The following is a 26,620-nucleotide window of genomic DNA, read 5'->3' on the forward strand; positions in this document are numbered from 1 at the left end:
CACAAGGTTTTGCACTTTGGCCAGAGTAATGCCAGGTATGTATACAGACTGGGAACACCTTGAGAGTAGCCCTGCAAAGAAGGACTTGGGGGTCCTGGTGGATAAAAAAACTGAACATGAACCAGCAGTGTGCTCTTGCAGCTCAGATGGCCAATGGTATTCTGGGCTCCATCAGAAGAGGGGTGGCCAGCAGGGACAGGGAAGTGATTGTCCCTTTCTACTCTACCCTTGTGAGGCCCCATCTGGAGTACTGCTTCCAAGTCTGGGGCCCCTAGTACAGGAAAGATGTAGAGCTGTTGGACAGGGTCCAGACGAGGGCCACAAAGATGATCAGAGGGCTGGAGCACCACCCCTACACAGACAGGCTGAGGGATCTGGGCTTGTTCAGCCTGGAGGAGAAAAGGCAGCCTTCCGGTATTTAAAAGGGCATTATAAAAAAAGAGGGGAATCAACTTTTTACAATGGTAGATGGTGATAGGACAAGGGGAAATGGTTCTAAGCTCAAGGAAGGAAGGTTTAGATTGGTTGTCAGGGGGGAAGTTCTTTACAGAGAGAGTGGTGAGGTGCTGGAACAGGCTGCCCAGAGAGGCTGTGGAGTCCCCATCCCTGGAGGCTCTCAAAACTAGGTTGGATGGGACTCTGGACAACCTGGTCTACTACCAGATTTGGAGGTTGGTGGCCCAGCCTGTTCCAGGGCGGTTGGAACTAGATGATCCTTGGGGTCCCTTCCAACCCAAGCCATTCTGCAATTCTATGATTGTATGATTCTAAGTTAAAAGACAGTTTCAGACTATTCAGTTGCAGGCCAAAGACAGGATGTCCAAGACATTTCTGTAAAATAATTTCCTTCTGATGTAAAATACATTCTCTTTTTAATTTTTCCTCATGCAAATACCATTCCTTTCTTACTTATAAAATAAGTCCAAATATAAGCCAGTAGAATGAGAGCCTAATGTGCCCCAAGGTAAGTATCAACTTCTACCCATTATGGAAAGCTTTATGCAAGTCTGTAGAAAAATAAATGTCTCCTTAAGTGAATGTTTTCTAGAAACAAAATAAATACTTTTCAACACCTTCTACAGAGGGTAAAAAGCAAATAAAAATCCATGTCTGTAATATCCCAGATGCAATTCTGCATAATTCTGTAGAGGTTTCAACCTGAATGGCAGCTAAAATAAGCTGAAATAAGAACGGGGAGACTGCTCACCTATTACTGCCATGGGCAAAACAGACTCAGTATAGAAAGACTCATATAATGTATTGCCTATTACTAACAGGCTAGAGCAGTGAGGACTAAATGCAAACTAGAAGCAACTTCTCCTGTTCATTCTCCCCTAGCTTGTTCCCCAAGGAGAACTGGGTGTGGGGAACAGGCACTGCAGTCAGTCCATGATTCTTCATCTCTCCTGCTCCTCCATGGCCACTCTGCCTGCGCTCCTCCATGGCAGCATGTGGAGATGTTGCCATGCGAAGCCTCGATAACAGCAAAGGTTAAACTATCTCCTTATTCTTTTACTGTGCCTTCAGTTGTGCCCTCAGCACCGTGCTGCAGGTTGTTTATTTCTCCAAGGGAACTGCTGCCAAATGCACGCTGTGATTTGGCAAAGAGGGATGGGTGGAGAGGGACGGAGAAATGAACATTCTCTGTAAAATCCCTGTTCCCCCCAAAGTGTTATCCTAGCTGGTATTTTTAGTTTCGGATGCCAAGAGAAAGCAACGAGGCCGAGCAAAGAACAGCCTAACCCTAACCAACGACTCCTGTCCTCAGGAGCACATGGTGCCCTGCTTGCTTCAGAAACCATCCTTTCCACGAAGCTCTGAGAGAAGTGTTCTCATTGCACAGCGCAACTTGCAGTGGCAAAAGCCTCCAAGCCTCCCTTAGGGGCTGCGGTATTCAAAGAGTCTGCACTTCTCTTTGTGCTGGCGGCAAAGAGGGAAGATGGAAATGCAAATGAGGATGTGTTCTGTGACAAAGAAGACTAACTGCACCCAATGTCTGGTTTTTACGAGTGATTATTAGCATTTTTTTCTGCGCTTCCAAATGCAGAGTGCTTATTATTCACACAAATGAATGACAATAAGGTTTAGCGCTTATTATTATATCATTCATTTCTAATACAAAGTGTGGAATATAGGATATAGGGAAATATTATGGGAAACCTTGAACTATTACCAGAAAAGAATATGAACGTTTTTCATATAGGACTGTAGAATAATGGCGACCATAATGAATTTAAAAAGCCACAGGTAGTGCACAAAGAACAATAAAACGCTCTGAAAGTAATAAATCCAGGTTATTAGAAGAAGAACAATGATGTAAATGGTTTCAAGTCCCTTTTGGCTTGGAGCCTTTTCTGCTAGGTCAGCGGTTTGAATAAGAGATAGGCAAATACTGCAGAAGATTTTGTGTAAACGCTTGTTTAATGCCTTTAATGAATTCACTTAGCTTGTGTTTATTTTCCACCAATACTGTAGTGCAGTGGTTCCCAGTCTGCTTTTCATTTCTGTGTTATAGAAAGCCTGATGCCATGAAGGGGGAGGATGGATCGGTCCCAGGCCATACACCCCTGCTGCATTGTGCATTGTGGCAAGAAAGTTCATGAAGATCATTCATTTTAAACAAATATTGGCAGATGGTCAAAGAAATCCAATTCTGTACTTGTTCACATGAGAATTTGTACCATATGCTTTGAATATAGGAATAGCACTTATTTTGTCCAGGAAAAAGCTTGTATAATCACTGAGTGAGGGAATTAGAATACTCAGAAAAGAATAACATGATTCACAGATACCTGTTCTGATTGTAAATGATTTCAAATAAATACAAGAACACTGATATTTTCATAGGCTATTTTAGTAAGAAAAGACACAAAATATATTTCACAGCCAAGACAGTACAGCTACATACATGTTATATTACATTTAAAGTTTTCTCTTTAATTATGCTTTGTGCAAGGACGGTTCCTAATATGCAGTGCCTGACGACTGTTCATTGGTGATTATGGAAAGAGTTCAGCCCAGTTTCTACAGGCACAATCTCCCAAAAACACACACAAAAAAACCAACACTGCAAACACAATCTGCACTTCCTGGCAATAAAGCAAGAAGCCACAGAGAGGCAACAAATCTTACTTAAATATTTACTCCTCCACTTCACGTGGCTGTTAAATAATACACTGCTGAAATATCATCAGTGTTAAGTATAGTTTGGGAAGGAAGGGAATATTGGTTACAGTGTTCTTGCAGAATTTCAATACACCACCTTTAAATATGTATGTCGTTCATAAAGTCTACTGCCAGGCTGTGATGTCATAAATTCCTCCTTTTTCCTGAGGCAGGGCTGTCCAAATCAGTTTTAGATTTAGTAATGTTCAAATTCATTACCAAGCTTCATCCCACCACCTGTCCCATGGCTTCTTGCCCAACTAATTTCCTTTTGGAACCTCAGCTTTTCACTGCTCAGTGTGGTTAAGTTGTTGCTGCGAGAGGGATATTTCCACGGCTGGAAAGAAAATGGCAGTGAAGTTCCTATTAAAAAAGATCTTGCTGAAGCTGAGGGCACGGGAAAATGAACAACTAATGTCTAACCTACTATGTTGGCCAAGAGCCTGGTAAAAGAGCGACAGGAATATCCAGAAAGCAATAACTTAAACGATACAATTCCAACCAGGATTTTGGATGTAGAAACAGTAATAAAACTCACCCTTCCCATAAGCATACGCAATCTGTCTACCACAGTGGCTAAAGAATGCCTTTTGTTTGTGTGCTGTTGTTATAAGAGCTATTTGTAGTATGTATTTTGAAATGAGCATGTATTTTGAAAGGCCACCAGTTCCTGCTGAAACACTGATTTCTCTAACATGTATAAATATAGAAATCCACCTCCTACTTTACAAAATAGTAACTAAATGAACTTCCCAAGTTGAAAGAACATTTTCATAAATGAATATCAGATCTCATGATTACGAAGGCAGATCAGTCTATTTGGTGATTAACAAATGATAATATAGACAACTACATTCTGTATCTAAAACTGACTTGTAAATTATCTCCAGCAGAAAAATTCCTGGACCTTACTTCATTCAAAAATAAATCTGTGTACAAATCAGATACAAATCTTTATGTTTCTGTGATGCACAGCCTTGTGGAATTGGTCTATGCTCTGAAATGCTTATGACTAAGAACATGCACACACACAGTCATACAGGAATAAAAACAAAATTTTAGTATACCAGGCAGCAAAATTAAAGAAATGACAGATACAAATTCATTTTGAAAATGCCAGATTTAAGCTTTCCTGCCAGGTAGACAGGTGAATCACCAGATGACTAAAACATTTTAGAAATTCCATTTTCTGTGAGGTAAATATGTGTGTTTATATACATGTATGTATTATTTCTATTTGGGAAAACAAAACAACAATTAAAAATCCACACAAGTTACATCTTGAATGAAAAATGCTGCATATGCTTCCCTCAAGGGCTGTGGAGAGAAGCATGTTAGTCACAGACTCTTCCAACCAGCCCTTCCCTCTTCTAGCCTCAGTCCATTCCAAACCAGCTGGTAGAATCCATCCCTCCCACACACTGTCTCTGCTGCTCTGTCTCTGTCTTACTAATGGTTTTCCCAAGTCCTGCCTTCCCATCCCTGCTCCAGTCCATGAGATCTGGCCAGGACCACCGTCTGCATCTCAGTCCCATGTTCCTCACTCATCAAGTTATTTTTCCCTCCTTTCCCTTCCCACTACTAGTACTATTTGCCCATCCCTTTCAGACCATATGATTTTCAGTTCTGGCTCTACTCTTCTCCTTCTTAAACCTTATGGCAACTTCTTCTATCTCCTTTTCCCACTTTGTCTCTGTATTTTTCCTGCCTCATCATCCATGACTCCCTCTAATCTTCTGCATCTCTTGTAATTTACATGTCCCTTAGCCCGTGGCTTCATTTCCTATCTCTTATTTCAGATCTACGTCCCACAGAACCAAATCATGGATGTTCTTTCTGTTCCTTTCCCTCACTCTTCCCAGCTTCTGCCCTCTGCAGTATCTCTATCATGCTGCAGCATTATGGTCACAAGGAAAATTCCAGTTATGCCCAGCTACCATTGGGCTATAGTTAACGTGGGTGGAAAACTGGGAAAATGCAATTTGCAGAAAATATCCAGAAAAGGCTGCTTCAATTTTATCCATTGAATTTCCAAAGACACTGGGAGACGTAAAATGGCTTTACCCTGGTGGAAAGGGGTGGATGGGAGTTGGGAAGGTTCATTGATAGAGCTTTAAACTACATACAGTGGGGAGCAGGGGTGTAACTGGGGTCATTAGTACAGAGCCTGTATGTAACGTGCCAGTGCTTGTAGGAGAGGGATGTGCTGGTAAGATCCCACAGTCTTGTGTCTTGGTGAAGGAAGAGAACGACTCACCCTTTTGTAGGAAAAACACAAGGGTTGGTTTGAGGTCGGTGGCTGTGGAAACACCTGAGCATGGTTATGAAAGTATTAGGACTACTGCCACTCAAAAGGAGGCCTAGCTGTGGTTGGACTCAATGGTCTTTAAGGTCTTTTCCAACCTGAGCAATTCTATGATTCTGTGATACATGGAGTTGTGAAAAGGCAGATTAGCTCAAAATTCTGCTCCGTACCATAATAATTGTTAAAGGAACTGATGACAGCAGTCACATGGGCAAAGCAGACAACATGATTTTTTTTGTCAGGGAAATGCCAGACTGTATTGTTTTTGGAGGAATAATCATAGCAAGTGATAATAATAGCCTTTTGGAGCCACCGAACACAGAACATTTGAGCCCACAAAGTGAAAATTTGACAAAGTTACTTACAAAAAAAGATTGTTTTGCCATGAGGAGTGTTTGGCTTACCAGCTTGGACAATGATCATTATGTGTTTGTGAGTATGGTTTTTTTTGCATTCCTTTTTCACACTTTGCTCTATTTGTTTTAGCCCACGTTTCTTAGTATTACGTATCACAATACTATTGGCACAACAGTAGCATGATTAAAAGCTCTGCAGAGATCAGCCTTGCTGGCAAGCACACCGTAATTCAGCCTGTGGGATGCTGTCCTGGCTCCTTCAAAATCACTAGGAACCATGCCACGGCCTCCTCGTGGGGCCACACTTTATGCACTGGGGCTCAGCTACAGCAGGAATCAGATCGTTTCACTGGCATTCAGGAACATGCTGTCAGCTACTGCAACCAGAGGGTCCTTTTTTTTCTGTGATAATTAGGTTTGTGCTGGTGTTCTTCATGAGTCCCTCTTGGTATCCAGAGCTTTCTTCAGAGAATATGTGTTACTATTATACACGGTGTGCTCGTAGCCAGTAAAGCTACAGATTATGTTTCCTTTGCTTTGCCAAGAATAGCTAGTTACCCACTCCGCAAAGATGATAAAGCTGTAATTATGATGACTGATTCAGAAACTGTTCAGCTTTTAGAAGATCCTGCAGATTTTTTGACGGGAAGAGTCAACAAGAATTTTGTCTAGACATGCTGTTTGATTAAGGAACTGACTATGAGATCAATTATCAGTTACAACCGAGGCTCAATTCTACCATTGCAAATATAATCACCAGCAGACAGATCTGGCAGCTACAATGCGTTCCTCTGCAACAATATAGCTGTATAAAATAATGATATTTTGGATTACCCAAGCAGCTGGACTACAATTCATAGCTGGAACTGAAGACAGTAATACACATTTAATTTAGAGCAAATCTGGCATCTCAAAGCGTACAAAGATCCTAGCTTTAAAGGTAACAAATATCTTGTCCCGGTGCCACTTATTTTTCTCCTAAAAGAAACATTTTTGGGATGCTGAACAACTTTATCAAATGTGCCCAAGAGACGTTGCAGCCAAAGTCTTAGTAAAAAAGCAATGAGGATAATATTTATTCACCACAGGTGAGACCTTCCTGCAGGCAATTCCTTATGTTTCCCCACATCTCTATTTCTTCACAAACCAAGGCCAAGGAATGTCCTGAAGCTAATAACCTTGTACACAGAATTGATTAGTCCTATGCGTGGCAGCCCTGGCTACCTGGATCAGTCTGCCTTTGTATTTTATTTTATTTTTATACGTATGGAAACTTCAGATGCTGGAAATATTTTGGGCTAGCCTCAACTGAAACTTTAATTATTCTGAGGAATTAATTAGATCATTTATAAAGTTACTTTGATCAATCAGCTGGGATAATGAACTTGATAAGGACCAGTTAAACACTGCTGATTTTAGAATGTCATCATCAAGAAGTCAACGCGTTTAAATGATAAAGCCAGCACCTCCTGGGAGATGTCTGCCTACATCAACAAGCACAGCAACAGGATCACTGTGGAAAAAGCAAAAGGTCCCAAATCCATTTGCAGCTGCTTGGATAAAGTATTCCTGGTATAAAGCCAATGGAGTCAGCTACTCCTGCAGTCACTACAGTACAGTGCTTTTGATAGGTGAGCTATGCCACAGACACAGCTGCTTTCTCTTATGCTGAGACCAAAACAGCTGTGGCTTCAGTACTGGGGAAACCACCAGAAAGCAGATTTGTCTCATCATTATTTAAATCCCAGGAAGGATGACAAGAGCAAAGTAAATGGTAAAATGAGCAACACGCTTCAAAACATTGGCCAGGCACTGGCAAGAAACCACACTATTGTACCACATGGAGAACTTCCCTGGATGAGGTGGGATGACAGTTCGGTGTCTGCAGTTCCATTTGCCCTGGCAGCACATGTGAATCTGTTATATGAACGGGAATTTTTAAAGCAGCAGTTGCAAAGAGGATGAAATAGGTGTCTAAAACTGATGTAAATACAAAGGACGTTGCAAAGTGTAGTGGTATAAAGTTAGCAAGGCAGTGATGTGAAAGGAATGAGAAAGAAACAGGGAAAATGTTATGCAGCTCTGTAGGTCCTCTGTGCCCTTGAGTTTAAAAGAAATTATTTGGAGTTGGAGCCAGTAGCTTACAATGAAAATGAGATAAGAAATAAAAATTGCTTATTTTGAGCAACATTCACGGGCATGCAGCTTAAGGCTCAGCATTTCCACTTTCTTGTAGAGCTTCTGATGTTTTCACAGTGGTGCAGATATGCCACGTATTTTCATCTGTGCTTTTCCTATTGTATTTCAACTTCATTAGAAACTGAGTTATGCTCAAATGGAATTTAAAGCAATGGAAATGTGTCTAGACAGGATTTCACTAAATGGATTAACTCAATGGGACTTTCAGATAGTGAGACAGCATTTTGCGAGCTCCCACAAAGAAGCAGAAAGGGTTATTTTTGTTGGAGTTCACCAGTCTTCTATTTCAATAAATATACAATACTCAGAACATCTTTGCAAGTGAATACTGAAGTTGGTAAGAAAATATACTTGGGTTTTTTTTCCTCCCTGCTTGTGAAGGAAATTTTGATGTGGAATTAAGATTTTTGCTCTCATTTCCTTATCTATATTCTTTGCAATAAATAAATGAATAAATAAAATCCATCTTCAGACAGTTGGATGAATCCAGCTCTAAATTATTTGATTGTCTGCTATATGTACTTTCAAAATGTCAGAGCTAGGCTTATAATGAACCTCTTGTGAGAATCTTGTTCAGGTCCACAGGAAACTTCCCCTCTTCTTTTTCAGTCTTAAAGGTTTAATGTCCTTCTAAGGAGGGCTTTTCAAGCTCTCTTTAACATTCATAATGATAGATGGATATCTACCAAATAGACTCAGTGTGATTGAAATAGTTCTATAAGCTTAGAGATTTTGACAATGTTATCAGGAAAAATAGGATTTGCTTAAGTGAAAAAATCTTGAGAAACTGCATTTAAAAAACAGCCATATAGGGAAAATCAGACAAACTGAAGAGATTTGAAGCAGAATGAACAGCCACAGGAAGACTAGTGACCTGTTTGAAGAAGAAGAGCCTATTTTTCCTTGTTTCTCTAAAGAACGGATCACAAGATAGGATTTCCATTGGATTTACTTGAAACTGGACCTTGAGATGACCAGTGAGCAGGAGTACGCTCTTTATATAAATGATGTCAAGCATGCTATACACCACTCTACACTGGAACATGGAAGACTGCGTTTCTGTCATACTCCATGCACACAATGTGGATAGGAAAAGGCAAAGACAAAGAAGCAGAAGTGCTTTGGAGCCTTCTGCTGTCATTTCAGGAGGGATCTCTGTGCATACCTCCTCTATGAGAGAGGGTACTGATTGTCAGGCTGATCCTGATCTCCACTTTGACTTCAGCAGGCAGCACAGACCAGATCTGCACACCTCTGATGAGTAATTCCACATATTCATTTAACATCTGCCCCTGACTTTCTTTCCCCCTGCTACCCAAGTTGCTTGAGTTATGCTAAATCTTGTTAAATCTCTTTTTGTTATCCTTAATTATATAGTTGTCAATCTTAAAGCACACAAAAGAGAGAAATTTGAAAACATTCTAGGATTTGTATTATACTGTTGAATGAACTGTTATTTTTCCTATTGCACAGGAGAGACAGCTTTAAATGAACTTTTCACAGACAAAAAAAGTGGGTGAGACTTTAACAAGAAAGAAAAAAAATGGCAGGTATATAATTATGTAGTATTTCAAGTCATTAAATAGAGCTCAGATGTATGTACATGACTAGCACCTATTTAATTCTGAGCAGATCTTTGATTATTACTTCTACTTTTGTTACCTTCCTTCCTTACTGTCAGACTTCGCCCCCTCCCCAGCCTGGCTAAAAATAATAACAATAAAATAATTCAGGACCCTTGTTATGCTAAGTTTGTGGGAAGAACTGGAACATCATGCCTTCATTTTACCAGCCAATATGGCACATACGCCTGGGCTGAAAGAATTGCTGCTTCAAGGTGTTCATCAGAGAGTCTGAAGCCCTTGCCAAACTCACACCATCACCAAACACATGCAAAGAGCTCTTTTCTTTGAACAGTTACCCACTGCTAACCACACATCTCTGGACACTCGCACTGGAATTCAGGACTTGGCCACATGACTGAGTTACAACTCAATTATAGCAGCTTAACAAGCTTCAGCCTGTCAACAGGACCTGACAAAATTGTCCAGCCCTTACCGTTCTGTTGCAACACATTCGTTTAAGTCATCGTGAGGTACTTATAGAGCTGATTACCAGCACTCAGCTGACAAATGGTGACTGTTCCACAGTAACTTGAGACTTTCGCTCCAGTTAATCAAGGGGAAAGAAACTGTAGGGTATGCAATAGCAAAACACAGAGCGTAGCCTTCCATTGCTGCTGATGAAGAAAGTGACAACTGAAGAAAAAAAAATCTCATTTAGTCTGTTCTGCTGAAATCATACCTGCGTAGTATCTGCTGATATGGTGGCTTTGGTTCTACCATGAGGAACACAGTCTGCCACAGAAAGAGCACACAAACAAAAAAGTGCACAGCAGAGCCACAGAGAAACTAGACTAAATCCAGTCATGCTGTTGGATCAACATCATTGCTCAGTGAGCAAAGCCACAGCAAGAAGTGGCAATGGCTTTGAAAAGAGACAAAGTACAGAATGACAGAGAGGTGGTAAGGACCCGACGTCATCAGTTCTGGAGAAAGCAATTAAGTTAACAGAAATACTATTTCTAATATTTGCATTGGTATTTCTAGCACTTAGACCTAGTCCATCCAGAGACAAAATACTAATGAGAACTTAAACCCAGACGGGAAACCCTCAATGCTAATATTTTTCCTCCTTGTACACATAGGTTTTCATTGTGTGAATGCTGTTGAAATGAGGCATCTAATCCTTTCGTATGTATATTAGTCTCCCTAAAGACACAACACCTACTGTTAACAAAATGTGCAGGATGGAAGGTGCCAGTAAAAACTGTAACATGTAGTATTAAAGTTGCTCTCTTTTTCTCTCCTCTCTTTCTCTTTTTTTTTTTTTTTTTTTTTTTTTTTTTTAATGCTGGAGGGTATATTGAGAGATTTTAACCAGTTTCCTTGCAACCCTTTCTTTCCCTTTTTCCCTTGGTCTCATATCTAGAGACCTTTATAATGATGCTGTGATTTCTCGAGGTCCATAAAAAGCAGACCTTTGTTCAGCAGGAGATTTCATGAGATGATTTAGTGTTACCCTCAGCAAATCCTTTCCTACCTCTGGGACAGCTTTTTAAATGGCATCATAGCTTTCATAATTATAAACTTCCTTCTGGTAGCTGCTAATTTTTTTCACTCTTTGAATACCCATTCTTGAGACTTTGATTTCCTGCTCCAAGAGTGTGTTTGTTGTGGGATAGGTAATCTATTTAAAACCATTCCCATTATCAAAGAGAGAGAGTAAATAAACCATAATTCTTGTGAGAGAGCTGTCATCTAGAAGTCTTGCACGGAATCTTACCAGATTTTAAAAGTAACATTTCTGAGAAACAAAGAACAAAGATGACCTAGAATAAACATATAAAGCCCTGCAAGTGTTTCAGAGAGGCAGAAACAGAGCCCATAGGCAGACAGCACAGGTGGCAGGTTGTACTTTGCATCTATGTTCTAGAGACCACAACTTCCCAAAATTTATCCTAGTTTTCCAGCCACTTTCCAGCAGGCAAGAATTGACATATCATCTCTCCTGGCCTCAGTGTCTAACCCAAATATTAGCCTTGAATGATTTTCCAGTTTAGAACTGGTGAGAGTTACAGCATCATTGTGGTTACCCACCACTTTCTGTTTACATGACTGTCTTAAGTCATTGCTTTCTAGAACTATAGGTTCCCATGTTATCTCTTCAATGCTCTTTCAAACTTAGCACAAACTCCAGGTGTCCCCAGGTACACCTAAACCACTGCAACTTAAACAATTTTACAGCTCCTTTTTCTCTCTTTCTAGGATGTTGTGCTCTCCACACCTGCAGTTGCATTCATCCACACTACATCCCTTCCCAGATAACATCCGGACAAATTTGGAACATGGTCCTGAGGCACTCTGCAAGTGTCTTTGCTATGAAAGAATCACAAGCCTCACCATTTCGTGTAGCTCACTCAAACGCTGTGAGAAGACAAGCAAACCAGTTAACCAAGTGTGTCACCATGTACATTTATACCACTGCATTAAGATTCACAGAATCATTCACAAAGTGTATATAAACAACAAGCTTAGTTAAGGTTTGCCTAATCCCAACTGGGACATTTTGTGAGGCACTGTGCTTTGCATTTAGATTTCATTTCAGCCATCAGCTTTCAAACCAGGAACCACTCTCTAGTCTCCTCTCTCTGCTCAGTTGCTCTAATTAATGTAGACATACATACATGTATATAGGTAGATAATATGGAGCAGTACAATGTATGTATGTATGTACAGAATATATGCATAGTATGTGCATATATCACGTTTCCTTACAATGTAGTGGAGCAAACACATAGCTTATTCTGTATCTCTGAAACAAATCAAGCTTTCAGGCTTTTCATGGTAAGGAAGAGGAATACTGGTATGTTTAACCAAGTCTACTGTCTAGTTCACCTTGTTATTCCTAATAGCCTCTCAGCACATAATGCTGTGCTCCCTAGGAAAAAAAAACATAGCAAACAGACTTTGGAAAAGAACAGTGAGTAGTCCAATCATCTATCTATATAGGGTATAAAAGCTCTGCCTAAGAAATCATAATGAATGTATGGATCCATTGTCAAAAGACAGAAAAAAAAAAAAACAAAAAAACAAAAAAACAGATTTTTACAGTTTTATATTCTCCCAGTGGAAATACTGAGCTGATTGAGCACGATCTTCTAAAAATAAAATTGAATAAATCCCACTGGTGTTATTACAGACAGACTCCAACTTCTGTAAAGAAACTGCTGGCTCCTTAGTTCCCCGTATTTCATGATCTTTCTCTCAGTGGGTGAGAAATCCCATGCTCACACTGACGCCTCCCCTGTTACCAACTGTCTCAGCATATGCAAATGAAACGATGTACTCAAGCTTACAGTGCTCTTCCTGGAGAGCAGCATTTCGGATGGGACACCAGGGGCCACGTCCTTTGATTTCTTTTGACACAGTGGGCAGAAAGCCTTGTGAATTTGCCAGTCGTTTTCATTTAGAGGACACCTTGAGCTACCAAAACTGTTTGCGTACCTGAAACCTGCCTGATGTCTCATTTCACATTTGCAATGCAGATGGGGCCACAATTTTGGACACTCATCTTGCTTAAGGCAAGTTTATCCTTCAGCAGCATTTTGCCATGGAAATAAAGAGTCTTACTCTTATCAAAATTACAGAGGTAGAACTAAGACGTAAAACTCTGACATGACCAGGCAAAGACAAACCTAAACATGACAAAGTTGAGTGCAGAATGAAGCTACTCATACTTTATATACTAAGATCTACTACCTGGGAAAGTTAAACTTCTTTCTCTCTAAACCTTTTCCCACTGCTTGTTGATTCCACAAGGAAACATGGTGTAAGAAAGTCTTGACTATTTTTCATCTGACCTCACTAATTACCATCATAGCTCTATCAAAGTGGTCTAATTTGAGTGAAAAGCAGGCAAAGTAGCAAAGGAGCTTTTGGGAAGATTTAAAAAATCTTTTAAAAAGATTTTAAAAAGTCATTTAAAAAGTCATCTTCAATTTGCAGATTTAACACTTATGACCTTATGAAAAATTGATCTGTTTGCTTATACAGAACATATTAGGCAGAATATTAATATACTTACAAGATTAGGCATGCAGAAAATAGCTTTAAAATTAGATTTGTCGATAAATACTTTGAGAACAAGAAGAGTGCTTAGGTGTCCTGGTGGACATCAGTCACATGTCTATCCACAAATGAAGGGTAATGAAAGTCACTGTCAAATACATTAATTCAAAATTAAGGGCTCTGTTGTAGTGGCAAAGTATAGTGATATTCGAAAGGAGGCTTTAAGCAATCTCTCCTGAAGTTCTGTGGCACAGCTGAAGAAGGAACTGCTTGAAGACCCCTTGGTTCCTCTGGAGTTCTCCTTATATCCAACCTAAATCTACTCTCTTTAAGTGTGAAGCCATCTCCCCTTGTCCTATCCCTACAGAACTCCTGGGGGCCTATTAACCTCTCCTGGTCTTTCAAGCTGTGTCACACGAAGCTGTGACTGGGAAATTAAAAAATGTCAACAAAGAGTTTACGTCTCTTGGGAAAATCCCTTGCAGGGATTGGGAGCACAGACAGTGCTCTCCTCAGTCCTCCAAGCTGGAGACTGGGATACAGGCAGGAGGACAGACCTGTTGGTTGCACAGATGATGTCATGCCCAGGGCTTTGGATTCCATGACTTAAGACACAGCTTTCATTGACAAGGAATGCTGGTGTTGGATGAGACACAATTGACCAGGAGGGACAAGAATCTCAAGGAATGTGAGCCTGGCAAAGAGAAGTGTCAGGGTCCCGAACTTCAGGAGGGTGAACTCTGGGTTGGGTTTAAAGAGATACTGGATGAGATCACCTAGGAAAGTGTCCTTAGGGACAAAGGAACAGAAGAGATCTGTCAGCACTTTAAGGATGCCTTTCTGAGAACACAAGAGCACTCTGTTCTCCAGCAGAAGAAAGAAAGCAGAGGAGGCAGGAAGGAGGCTGAGCAAGGACCTGCTGGTCAAACTAAGGGAAAAGAAGGGAAAGCATAAGCTGTGAAAGTAGAGATGGGTGGACTAGGAAGAATATAATGATGCTATCTAGATGTTCAGAGAGGGGATCAAGAAAGCCAAGGTGCGGGTGGAATTAAACCTGGTGAGTTGTGAAAAATAACACAAAGAGATTGTTTAGATACATCAGTCAGTAGAGATTGGCAAAGGAGAGTGTACCCCCTCTGATAAATGAGAAGGGAAAACTGGCTTCCTCAGACATGAGGAAGGGGGTGAGGTACTCAATAAGTTCTTTACTTTGGTCTTCACTGACAGTCTGACTTCCCATGCCTCTTGTGTCCCTGAGCCTCTATTCAAGGGTCAGGGGAGCAAAATCTCTCACTGTAAGAGCAGAGCGAGTCCAAGACCAACTCATAATTTGTACAAGTCTATGGGGCCAGATGGCATGCATCCTAGAGTTCTGAAGGAACTGGCTGACATGCTTGCCAAGCTGCTCTTCATCATCTTTGAAAAACTGTGACTATGAGGTGAAGTCCCCAGTGATGGGAAGACATCAATCCCATTTTTAAGAAAGGGAGAAAGGAAAACCTGGGGAACTACAGGCCAGCGAGCTTCACCTCTGTGCCTGGGAGTATCATAGAGCAGATCCTTCTGGAAGAGATGTTAAGACATGTGCAAGATGAGGAGGTGATCCAAGATAGCCAAAATGATTTCACTAACAGCAGATCATGCCTGACCAATCTGGTGACTTTCTATGATACAGTGATGGCATCAGTAGACAAAGGAAGGGCAACAGGTGTCATCTGCCCGTACTTCTAGAAGGCTGATATGATTCCACACCTCATTCTCATATCTAAATTGGAGAGACAGCAATTGGAAGGCTGAGCTATTTGGTGGATAAAATTTTGTTGGATGGTCACAGCCAGAGTTTGTGGTCAATGTCTCTACGTCCAGGTGGAGGCTAATCACAAGTGATGTGCCACAGGGGTCTGTCTGGGGTCCTGTGCTCTTCAACATCTTCATCAATGATGTAGACAGTGGGATTGAGTGCACTGTCAACAAGATTTCTGATGACAACAAGCTGACTGGTGCAGTTGACACAATAAAAGAAAGGGACACCATCCAGAGAGACTTGGACAGGCTTGAAAAGTGAGGCCATGTGAAATTATGGATGCCCCATCCTGAAGGTGATCAAGGATATGTTGGATGAGGCCCTGGGCAACGTGATCTAGCGATTGGTAACCCTGCCTATGGCAAGGAGGATGGAACAAAATGATCCTTAATGTCCCCTTCAACAAAAGCCTTGATTCCTTCAGTGACAGAGAAATGTCTCTGTGTATTCTGCCAGGAAGCTCTAACCAAGTTACAGTGGCTCAGCTCTTGTTTAAAATAACTGGAACATGAAACTCAGGTAGTCTGCCTAAGAGAACTGCTAAAGTTAGGAAAACACAAGTGAAGTCCTCATAGCTCCCAAAGCAAGCTCAAAGTACTTGAAAAGTGAAAATAAAAATAAAAGATCACAACACGCCATAGACTTTTAAGTAGGCATTATTCAAGGCATTCCCTGGCATCAATCATATTTACCTGGTAATTAACTGCACAAGCCTATCAGAAAGCAAAGAGGACAATGCTGCCCATAGCATTAACTTCTTTCTGCTCAAAAGTAGGGTTGTTACACTCCAGGCAAATTGCATCTGGTCCTTCAGCCCTACGTACTAGCACACACATAGCTGTACCAACTGCTGCTCACAACCAGATAAAGTATGAATTGATCCCCACACAGACCAGGCCCCCAGTATCCATGTTAGGAGAGAAATGTCAGTTTCACATTGAGGTAATGACTTTTCATGTTGGACAAAATTCTGAGGGGTTCACACAGTCTTTTCTAAGGAAAATCTCAATCCTGAGATCAATAGAAATTTAAACTAAGAGGTTGAATTGCTTTGCCATATGCAGGAATGTCATGGTTTTATGATTTTTGGTTATATTATTGGTATTCCACATCATAACGTCATGTTAAAGTGAGTTAAAGAATTAATGTTGCAGTTCCAGAATGTACCTGTCCCAGAAGAGAAGAGCTACATCCTCTCATTTTGTATGATTTATTAGCTCCAGTTCTAATTGTTTTGTATTGTATTATAGTGTGTTATCTTGCATTCCCATATCTTATTTAGTAAATTAGTTTGTTTCTCCTCAGATCATTGCCACTGTTTTATTTTTAGGCCCATCTCTCTAACCTTTTCCTTTTTTTCCCTTTTCCCTTTTAGGGCACTGTGGATGCCTCTGCCCCGCTAGTCAAGGAACCAGCAGAAACCAGCCCGTAAACCATTGACAAGGTAGCATAGAATCCACTATCTCTTGAAAGCCTAATTGAAATATATTACCTCCCATTGGTTCTGTTCTTGTTTCCATCTAATTCACAGACCTTAACGATAGTTTTCATATGTTACACTTTAAAGGACTGACAAATCTTACCTCTGGTAAGAAGGAGTTTAATTTAAAGCAGGATAAAGCAGCGTTGCAGAGCTGAGCTAAAAGAAGTGGCAATTAAAATGCATCTGCTATGATGAAATGAACTTTATTAAAGATGTTAATGATGATACTGGAAGTCATGCATGACGTTTTATTCCTTATGCATGGACTAACAGCAAAAATAATAAAAACTCCTTGACAAAAATATGAAATGTGGCATTTGTAAGCCTGACAGAACTATGATATTGCAGGCATTTTAATACAATGACAAGAAGAAAAAAAGAAAGATATCCCTCCTCGATTGCCTATGTGTCATTTGAATGAATTTAGCCTAAATTTGCTTTTTCTTCTGTTAAAGGTCATTCTTTTGTGAAGTGATTTTTATAATTGTTGTCATTCTAGATCAGTTATGTCAAATTTAGGGTAGATTAATTTTGAGACAATCACTCTATTAGATGATTAGTTGATTCATGTAATAACTCAGGCACTCATTCAGAGGACTGCTCTCCTGTATGGAGAACATACAAATTAAGCAGAGCTTTCTGTCTTTATGTGTGTAGATATCTGTATTGATCCTTACTCAAAAGTCTTTAATTTGAGCAACAGATATCACTCTAGCAAATCATTCTGTACTCAGATTGTTCTCCACAGATTTTTACTATTGTTGTGCACCAGAAACAAGGCTTTCTTTGAATTGTTCTGGCAAGGACAAATGTTTCCACAAGGTTGACATGGTCAGCTGGTCCTCGGAGTTGATTTCCTGTTTAAGTATTTAACCCACAATGCAGCAAATAGGAACTCCAGGAAGACACATCAAGAAGCCAAACAAAATTAAATCAGTTCTATTCCTGCCCAGCGTGTGCCTGGCTGAGTATTACTTTGTACAGCAACTTGGTGTTCAGCATGAAATTTAAAATTGTTTTCTGACAATATTTTTGCTAGATCTGAGAACAAGTAGTGTCACAATCCTACCCTCAGCTCTTCTGTCAGCTCACCAGGACTTCCAGATAGGCATTTAATCTTTCTGGGGCTCAATTTATTCAGTACCATTTTTGACTGTGTGACTGTCTGCCTGTGCCCAGAGTTATCTGTGCTAAACCCTGAAAATCTCAGCCCCTGCAAGGTCTCATATCTCTTCTAGATTAACTCCACCCATGGTTGGTTGCCATCTGGTAATCTGCCCACTGCCTTAATTGCTCTGCAGTCAGGCTTCCAAGATGAATACAGTGGGAAGTCTTTGCAAAATTAACATTTCTTTTCCATATGCAAAATGTGGAAAATGTATCTACTCCAGTTTGAAACTTCCCAGTGAGACTTGTCAGTTTTTACCTGATTTCAAAGAAAAATCCATTGGAATGGAAAGGTAGAAAATAATGTAGTATGTTTTTGAGAGGCTTTAACTGCTGTCAGCATGTAGAGATGTAGAATCTCTGTGGTGGCTGCTAATATGGTATTCCTTAGTGCTGTCTATATCTATCTTGAAAGATGAATCAAGTGATACTTGAAGCAGTTTGATGCTTAAAAAAAAAGAAAAAAAAAAGAAAAAAAAGAAGACATTTAAGAACACAGGCATCCTGATTTTGAGCATTTTACCATCAAACTGCAATGGACACTGGATTAGTTCTTAAATGAGTTAGGACCTCAGTTCAGTGAACAACTTGAGCTGCAAATCAACAAGTAATCTCACCAAAGTGAACAGCACCTCTCTACACCCACTGTTATGCCCTAAGCCAGGCACTTAATTACACCCCATCAGGCTACATTGCAACTTGCCTTGGCTCTCAATGCTGTGTCCAGGCTTCCTATCAGCAATCACCATCAATCAGGCCAATCCAATGTATGACTTCAAGCTAATCTTATGAGGTTAGAGGTTTATTTAATACAAATTCTGTTATTCTTCCCACTTTTGGTTTGAGCATTGTGAGAGCATTTCAGTCATCGGTTGTTTGGTTTGGTTGTTGTTTTTTTTTTTTTTTGAACTTTTTTCCAGTAACCACAAGGGTTCAAATCTCACTGTTTTTATTGGTGGTATTCATGAAGTGAAAACTAGGGTTCCCATGCCATTGCTGAGTTCTAAAGGCTGGAGATTATAAGAAAAAGAAGTAAATGCCAAAAATCTTGTGATGAGATGATGTGAGCTGACAATACAGATGTGATTACCCTGGAAGCAAGAGAGCTATCCCTGTGAAACTGGTATGAGATCAAATCCCAATCATTCATTAGGGATTGCGTATTTTCTTACCCACTGTTTATAATGGAGCTACCACAAAACTGCCCCTCTAGATGCAGGAGGGCTGTTTCTGACATTTTGGACAGCTGTATTTTTAAATACATTTCTTGCTTTCCTTCCCTCTGCAACCTACTTTGCCCATTTCCTACATTTACTTCATGAAAACTGAAAAGTTATCAAAACTTCACCTTTTTTGCCTTTCCGTAACCACATATTTTCATCAAACCCATAAATTCAAGGCACATCCCTCCTGACCACGAGAAGCTTTCTTGACATGCAGATTGTGTTAATTCCCCCTTTTTAGGTAGCCTTAACAATGTTAAAATGCTGCCACCTTCTGTTAGATGCTTGTGTTGCTAATAGGTTGCAAAAAAAAAAAACAACCACATTCTTCTATTTCCTTCAGGCTTGTAAGTTGATTTATACTGATCCTCAGCTGCATTGGTACAATATATAACATGACAGGTTAAATGCAGTGCCTGCCAAAAAGTCTTGATAGGCTCAGCTTTCGTGCAGCGGCACTTGAAAAGACCATTACTACTGCCATCCAGCTAAAGTATGCTCAATATTTTTGACAGTGAATTATCTGAACAGCAGTTTATCTCAATGTTCACTTGGTGCTATATAGCAATTTAAGGATTCAAAAGACAGAAGTGGAAAAAAAAGCAAAATCTCCTATTGTTCAAAGTGAAGAAAGTTGGAATGAGTTTTTCTGTGAATTTTAAAACAGTTGGGTATTTACTCTCAAATGCATTTCAGGGCTCACTGACAGGCAGATAATTAGCATAGGTTTAGATTGCATTCAATTTTTGTCATTTGTCCTCAAGATCTCAGGGTTTCAGAAACCCAGCTATGGGCTGCATTCTTGTTTGGAGATGGTTTGTGTATCTTCTCTGGCACTTTAAAATCAAGTCAGTGAGTAAAAGTTGTACTGAGATTCCCATCTTCCTTTCTGGAAGGCCTATGTCCTGCCCACTGGGTCACTTCAGAAGATAAAAAATCAAAAGCTTTGTGGCTGCTGTGGTGATAGGGCTCACAGAACCCCTTGCCAAGAGAGCGTTGTTCCCACTAACTCACTGTTTGCAGCCTTTTGCTCAGTGGAGCACGATGCATTTTTCCCTGCTCTGTTCCTGCAGACCAGAAGCTGTCTCTGGGTGCACTGCCAAGACCCTCCTGACATCATTCTCAAATTTAAGTCTTGAGCTTTGATGACAGGAAGATCCTTCTGCTTACTTATGTGATCATGCAGCTAAGTAAACTTTCCTGCCTGAAATCCATTTATTAAGGAGATAAGGATTTGAGTTGATTTTCAAACTCCTGTAAATTCCAGCAAATCATTTTGGCTGCAGAGAAAGGAATTAAGATAACCAGTAAATCATCAGCTTATTTTGGAATTATTCTAAACCTATGGTGTTGATTTGCAACTCCACAATTGTTTGCTGCAATCTTGGTTATAAAATACTGTTAAAACTTCAGAAAGAAAACGTTGGCTTTCAGGTTAAACTGAACTCTCTTAATTTGATCCCACATTGTTTCACTTTTCTGAAACTCCAGCTGAACCAAAAACATTCTGTTGTTTACTTCTGAGCACTGAAAAGTCCTTTAGCCAGAGGTTACCAGTGATTAGTGGCTTAAGGGCAAAAATACAGAAATAAAAATGTCCCGAGCAAATAATATGATAGTCACAATATCATGCTTTGCTCTCTCTCTTTGATATGCCATGGCCAAGAATAATGTTAGGAGGTGCCACAAACATCATACTGCTTGAAAGCCATACACTGGGGACAGTGGTCTCAACTAGAAAGGGTCTGCGGACTTGTAGTGCTCCCAAAGCAGCTTCTAAGAGATTTCTAAAATACAAATAAGAAAGCAAACCTCATGTCGGTTGGGCTTAAATTATTCAGGCAGGATCTGCACCTCTTTATTTAGTAATCTGTAAAACAAAAGAAGTTGGAGATTTGCTGGCCTGAGCTATCTGTTGTGTTTAGATAGATGCCAATCACTTTGATATTTAAGCCAACAAAGTCCAGCCTCATTCTGTGTGCTTCTTGTGGAAGGAAAATATTTCAAGTGAACTCTACCAGAGTATCTTTATCCTTTCTTCAATTCACTTTGGTTTTATTTTCCTGTACAGCAAGGTATTAACATCAAAAGTGAAACACACCAAGATTTCATGTATTGGTAGTATTGCTGTGAGCCACAGTGGAAGCACACCACAGGGACCAAAATAAGAGTGTATGATGTGAAACTCTGCAGTACAGAATGATATTCCTACATGTGAAGCACCTGAATTATTAAGGCCTATGTTAGTATTAATGTATTCAGTGTGAACCAGGAAGGAGACCTGACAGCAGAGAACTCAAGAGAAAGCAAAATCTTCTGATGACTGTTTACAGTATTGTGTCAACAGAGACAAAAGGGCTTATTTGAGTCCAGGAGAAGAAAAAGAGAAAGAAAAAAGAAAAAGAAAAAGGAAAAGGAAAAGGAAAAAAAGAGAAAAAAGGAAGGAGGGAAGGGAAGGGAAGGGAAGGGAAGGGAAGGGAAGGGAAGGGAAGGGAAGGGAAGGGAAGGGAAGGGAAGGGAAGGGAAGGGAAGGGAAGGGAAGGGAAGGGAAGGGAAGGGAAGGGAAGGGAGAAAATAAAGAAGTGAGGCATGTTTCTTAACCTTCAGAAATACTGTCCTGTTGTGGGGATTGGAAAATGTAAAGAATTCTGTCAATCTGACCCAATTCACTAGACTTCTAGTATACTGGTTTAAAAAAAAAATTCAGTGACCACTGTTATTTGGATGTAAAACCGTCTTGACAGCCATGAGTAGCCAGGATAAAGTAGGTCGCACTTTCTCCTGCTGTCTGAAGGCAGTGGCAATGCCTTGAGGGTCACTGGAGCAGAGGAGACTCTTTCTGTTGTCAATACGTGCAAGCACAGGCTGGAGACCTGACTCAGTCATTTCTGCCTTACACTGTAATTACAAATTCAGTGTTTCTTAGAGGAAACAGCGAATGCTTCACCTCAAACCAAATTAAATTTTAAAAATGTTATTTGACACAAGTCTTTCTGCAAGCTCCTATTTCTGTAAATGAGTGGAAGAAGTTCACACCCATGTCAACAAGAACAAAATTTTCTAGTCAGCGCTATCGTATCAGCTTCACCCTCCAAAATCTTAGCTATCTTATTACTTGTAAGAAAGGAGTGTAATACTTTAAAGTTACTGCGACCTACAGAACTGCTCCAAAACACAATGTAAAAATCATGTGAGACATACCCTGTTTTTTTTAGAGAAATACTGCTATTAGCTGCTGTCAGAAGGATCACAATCTTCCTCATTCCCAAACCAGTTGTGATACAGTTCCCTCTCCACATTACAAGCAATAAGACTGTTGAAGCAAGAAGTGCTGCCAGGGCTCTGTGTTCACACCGAGTCCAGGTCCCAGCCTCTGGCTGCTTTAGGGTCACCCCATCTCCATCACCCTATCTCTGCCACCCTGCAAGCATGCACCCAGGGGCTCCTGTTTTGACGACAGCATCGAACACTTCCACAGGCAGATCCTCCTCTCGTGGCTTAAAGGTGTGACCTGGTAGTTGAGATCAATACCTTGTCACTTCATTCTTCTGCTGCTCCTTTATCCTGCAGTGAATTGAGTTTTCCATGTTATTTGTTGCGCTCTTTCTCTTTTCTTAGAGCAGTATTTGTAGCTCATTCTGTCACCTTTCATGCACGAGGTTTTTCTTGCTGACACAGCAGCCATTAGGTACAGTTTAGCTCTTCTAACTCTGTATATCACTTCATTACAAGAGACTTCTTAGAAATCGACCTTCGCACTCTGAATAAAAACTGAACCTGGCCTTTGATTTCTGGAAGGTGTTGGGCTACGGGATGTCAAAGAATCACAGCAATGAGCTGCTACGTGATCTGCAGCTGGCTTTGCTGGGTGCCTTAAGCAATATTGGCTCTGTTTTCTCATTTCCCGCTTGGACCCACTTTCAGTAGTGCATTTCTCAGACGCTGGAGCATGTTGCTAGAGTGTAAACACTGTAATATCAAAATCAGCTGCTCCTCCATCTGTAACTAGCATTTAAACTTCCCATGCTCTGTACACAGGAAAAAGAAACATTAACAGATGAGAGGGGCATCATTAGCAGTGCACTGCTTATAAGATCCTCCTGTCCATTCCAGCTAGAGGAGAGCACTGTCCCAGTGGAAGCTCACTTCCTGCACCCATGGCTTTTGAAGGTGTCAGCCCCCCATGATATTATTTCAAGTTTGGTTGCATTAAATGGGCACACACTGTGCTGAGAATTAATACTCAGGGAAAGTATAAATCATCGTGGCTTCAAAAGTACATGACACTGCTTGACACTAAGTTTAGCTGTGAGTACATGTGAGCCTTTCCTGTGGCTACCACTGCACATTGCATGGGCAGAGGGACAGAGAAGTCATGGACATGGCCCAGGCAGCTCCTAGTCCTAACAGGTTGCTTTTAGATGTCAACCTATTTATCAGCCCAGTGCTCCTCCACGCATAATCTGCAAACAGGGGGTACCAGTCCTCTGCTTTCCTTGCTTTAAAAAGAAAGTTTAATTTTTTCATATTGATGAAGCATCAGGTTTTGAGGAAAGTCATAGAAGTAGGTAAAGCTAATACCTAGATGCTCTCTCTATACAAAATTACATGGTGAAGAACAGCAAATGCTACCCAGGACAAAATACTGCCCATTTTGACAGAAAAGAACTTCAAAAATTAAGTTATACACAATATTTTAATTTTTTTTTTTTACATGTCTATGATAGGAAGAGAGAGAGAGAAATGCTTATTTTTCCGCTTGCAAAATCTAAGCGCATTAAAACATTATGAGAAGCTCTTTCATTATTTCCCATTTAAACTATTTGAATAATTTCATTTGCACAAATTTTACAAAACAGGATAATATCCTACTAAAACACTCACTTGAAAATTATTGTATTTGTTAGTATTTCTCAATTTAATTAAACAGAGGAGGTCTTTCCAAAATTGGTACTGAACCATCTACAACTTGGAGAGAACAAACAAAACAAAAAAAACCTCCTTGAAGGCTGCATTCAGTTATGCTAATGCTTCCCTTCATCCACTGTAAAAAGCAAAAGGATGCCAATACAGAAGCATATGTACTTGGCTGTAAGCTGTAATTCAGAGATCCCTATCTACCAGGTTGAACTGCAAGTACCTGAGCTGCTTATTTGAACAGCAGTAAGGTAAATACAAAAGCAATAAGATAAAATACTGTTAGCTTTCCCCTACTTTCACCCCATCTTTTATTGAACAGTGCTTTTCATTTTCTATTAAGGTCAACCGGGCAGACTTTCTGAATCCCCTATATGTTGAAATGTAAATAAAATAAAGCAAATGGGAGGGAGATGGGAAGAGACAACTGGTCCTGATGAATACAAGTTTACACTCCATGGCAGACCCGACAAGAACATCCCACAGGCAGGCTGGGGCACCAAGGGGGTGTTTGTAGCTTCCCCAGACATCGCTTGGTTTCCAGCACGGCACCAAGCTTCAGCACTCTGCTTTTGCCAGGCAGCAGCCCACTGCTCCATGGCTCAGCTCAGCGTCCCCAGGACCCTAGCAACGGGGATGCTCTCTTCCTCCAAGGAGCAGAAAGCAAGGAGGGGCAGCCACCCACCCCTACACACTTCCCCATCTTCCCAAGCAGCTGATGGGGGACTGCTGCCAGCCTTTGCATTAGAAGTTACAGAAAAGGTGAGTTTGTCTCATTTGACTATCGCCGTCAGGCAGCGTTTGCAATTAGTCCACTTCGACCTTATTCAGGCTTTGGATGCCTTTCAGTGGCGAAAAAGGGAACACTTGAGCTCCATTGAATTGGAGCGTGGCATCTGCTGCGTGCTGGGGGGAGAGGCTGGGGGTCAGCGCTTGATTTTGATAAAGCGTGCCAGATTAATTGTCTTCAGTAATCCTGTTTGTCATGGTAGATGTGCAGAGGAGTCTTTGTGGCACAGGCTGACATATGGGCTGGCCGGCTGCTCGCCTATTCAGTCCCTCCCCACACATGCTCTTCACAGTTGGCCTAGTTCCCAGAGCCTTGTTCTCCGGGGAAGTGGGCCTCCTGCACCTATTCAGCCGGCCCCCCGTGCCACAAACAGGCTCCCTAATCTGCAGGCCTGTCTGGGCTATTCAAAGCAATTGCATTATTCAGAGAGATGGAGAAAGAGGCTGAGGAGGGTGGGGGAAGCGCAAGAGGGAGAGGGAGCAGTGCGATTTTGGAAAGAAAGAAGCAGCCCGGTACTTCAGGCAGAGCTCTTCAGGAGGCTGATTATAGTCCCTCTCCAAATCTGAAATTATACCCTGCCTCATTTGTAAAACAGATGCTAATAAGAGGTAATTTGGACCCTGCTGATTATTAACTTCAATGGAGGCGCTCTTTTTTTCCCCTGTGTTTTTGTTAGGAATTCTTGGATTGTCCCTCACACGCTGCTCTGAAGCAGAGGATGGGACAAGAGGACAAAGGAAACTCTTCAAAAAATACAGGAGCAGGATGAATGTGGCCCTGGAGAGGATCAGCGACCATCCAGCCAGGCAATGGAGTCTGGAACTGCTGATGGCACTGATGGCATCAGTCTGGAACTGATGGCCCGAGGGCCCCTGAACACACAGCCTGCCTGCACTGCCCAGGTTGTGACACGGAGCACATAGCACAGCCATCTTACGGCCTGCTTCCCCAGGGAGGGAGATGGATCTAAGCTGATGGGAAAAGGAAGCAGAAAAAAGTGGTGAGAATGAGCAATTCCTGGGTTTCTTGAGAGCCATTTGATTATGCATTTAACTATGTGGCCATTAATGTTATTTTACAAGAGCTCTTAGGATGGAAAGTATTCGTGCATGAACGGGAACAGCTACAAGGAACAGTTGACAGTTCAGTATGTCAGCCAATACATTGACTTCTACGGGCCATAACCTGAGCTACTTCAAAGCCTCCACTGTCTTGACAAGTGCCACAGAGGAATTCTCTACAAGTGTGTGTATCAAGTAATAGGGAAAAAAATAAAAAAAGTGAAAAAAAGAAAAGAGAGCACCCAATATTCTATGTATGTTTTGTCCATGCACCTTGCACTTAGAATCATAGAATTGCTCAGGTTGGAAAGGACCTTAAAGATCACTGAGTCCAACCACAACCTAACCATGCTACCCTCACTCTAACAACCCTCTGCTAAATCATGGCCCTGAGCACCACATCCAAATGGTTTTTCAACACATCCAGGGATGCTGACTCAACCACCTCCCTGGGCAGCCTATTGCAGTGCTCAACCCTTTCTGTAAGAAGTGCTTCCTGATATCCAACCTAAACTTACCC

The 26,620-nt window shown here is 41.0% G+C and overlaps 1 long non-coding RNA gene across 1 annotated transcript in view; it reads left to right on the forward strand.

Annotated features, from left to right (window-relative positions):
• LOC125691382 (uncharacterized) overlaps positions 1-26,046 on the forward strand; it is a 36,121-nt gene extending 10,075 nt beyond the window's left edge. The window contains exons 2-3 of the long non-coding RNA XR_007376110.1: positions 16,835-16,903; positions 25,716-26,046. This is a non-coding gene — a long non-coding RNA (uncharacterized LOC125691382). The remainder of the gene's footprint in view (positions 1-16,834; positions 16,904-25,715) is intronic.
• Positions 26,047-26,620: the final 574 nt, after the last annotated feature.

The sequence above is a fragment of the Lagopus muta genome, chromosome 3 (genome assembly GCF_023343835.1).
Source record: "Lagopus muta isolate bLagMut1 chromosome 3, bLagMut1 primary, whole genome shotgun sequence".
NCBI lineage: Eukaryota > Metazoa > Chordata > Aves > Galliformes > Phasianidae > Lagopus > Lagopus muta.